Source organism: Uranotaenia lowii, chromosome 3, assembly GCF_029784155.1.
Source record: "Uranotaenia lowii strain MFRU-FL chromosome 3, ASM2978415v1, whole genome shotgun sequence".
NCBI lineage: Eukaryota > Metazoa > Arthropoda > Insecta > Diptera > Culicidae > Uranotaenia > Uranotaenia lowii.
Genome location: NC_073693.1, coordinates 325366450 through 325368386, shown reverse-complemented (window position 1 = coordinate 325368386; position 1937 = coordinate 325366450).

The following is a 1937-nucleotide window of genomic DNA, read 5'->3' as shown; positions in this document are numbered from 1 at the left end:
TGATGGATAAATCCGGCTAAAACATCACGGACAAGTCATGTTTCTTCTGGGACGGCAGCAAACGCTTTTGAAGATTCTCTAACGCAACCTTTGCTGAAGGTTTTGCTTTTCGTTGCAATTTGGAGTCACTAACTTCTTTTCCGTCGTTAGTCCGGGTCGTTTTTTAGCTTCACGCACGATTGTAGACGATATTCCCAACTTATTTGCAACATCTTCAAAGGAGAGGGGGGATGCTCTTGAAAGCGCTAGCCACTCTTCTATTCGTCACTGCGGCTCCCGGCTTTCGATTTCTCCCATATCCAGACTTCCTAACTGTCGACAAACGTGCCTCGATCACTTGTGTTACTTTGGTGACGGTTGATTTGGTCCCATTCAACGATTTTGCTATTTCTGCGTACGTGTGGTTTGAATTTCCACGACGCATGTATTAAATTTCGATTCGTAGCTCCTCTTGCATGGACGCCATTTTGATAACTAAAGATCTAATGTTAAAATCCAAATAGAGGCATTGTTGTGTGTGTAGAATACAAACGTACGTACACCTTCAAAGTGAAGGGTGTTAAGGATTTTGAAATGAAAACGGCGAATTTAAGTTGGCCACATTTCGATCCGAACAACCTTTATATAAGCATTCTATATTTTCCTGCTGATCTTCAAAACGCAACCAACCTTCATGGAGGGAGGTCATCTAAAAAATGACCCTTATTCTACGCCGTGCGTGAGGTGACGGTAGTTGCGTCACCTTACCGTCACGGGACTTAAGTCACCTTATTCCGATAGTCGGTGTTAATCAAGTTACAGAGGTTTACTCCAAAAGTTCATCCAAAGTGAGGTTCCTCGCCTAAAGCGATTTCCGGAATCGCGTGACTCGAGTGACTCGACTATCGTCATTTCACGCACGGCACAGAATATGGGCAAATATTTATCCGCTTTTTACGACTGTTTTCCAGTTATGAATTCTTTCCAAAAAGTAATGGTCTAGATTAACAAAATACTGAAACTTTTAAACCCCTAAGTACTTATTTTTTACGTTTCAATTTGTTTTTTTTTTTTTATTCATAAAGCTTTGAAAGCTTAAATTATCGATTTGGTAAAAGATCTTATGGTTCGCAAATTTCAGATTCAGACTCAGGTACATTGTTGCATTTTTTATGAATGAAAAAATCCAAAGAAATTTTTGCTTTACGCAACCGCGCCTACAAATCACTGGACCTCACCATTGGAGCATGAAACGAACCCCCAATTTGGCGCAGATAAAATCCGATCGTTACCGATCCCTTATAGCTGATGAATAAAAGAAGACTCAGCGGGACCACCGGTTTCGATTTCATTGAATTAAATAAAGTCATTCAAAATGTAGAAAATTCGCCACAGCACCTTAGGTAAAACTATCATAGAGGTGTAATATGCATACAGCCACCACCTGTCTTTCGGACCGCCGTTGATTTTTGTTACGGAACACCGTTTTCACTTTCCACGATTTCTTCCACGACGATTGTCAATCCCGGCATCGATACTACATGCTCTTTTCCGTTGCCGCGGTTTTTTTCCTCTTTATGGTGGTATATCTACATGGAAAATCGGCTGTTGATTGAACGGCCAATTCGAATGCAATCTGCCACAAGCGCCATTATGATTGGCAAGCAGCATTAAATGCAACATTAGGATGATCCATATTTTTTCTGAATTTCAAATGCGCACAAGTTCAGCAAAATTCGTTGAAATGATGATAATATTGTTTGGAATTTGAATACTGAATTCATAATCAAATAATTATGATATTTCTAATTATAACATTTTTTGTGTATCTATTTCTCACAAATTTATTAAGCGCCGATGTGGTCTAGCGGATAGGCTGGCGCGAGTCTGGTTTTGGTATGCCAGGCGTACTGGGTTTGATTCCCAGTATCGGCAAGAAAAACTTTTGGGTTCGAATC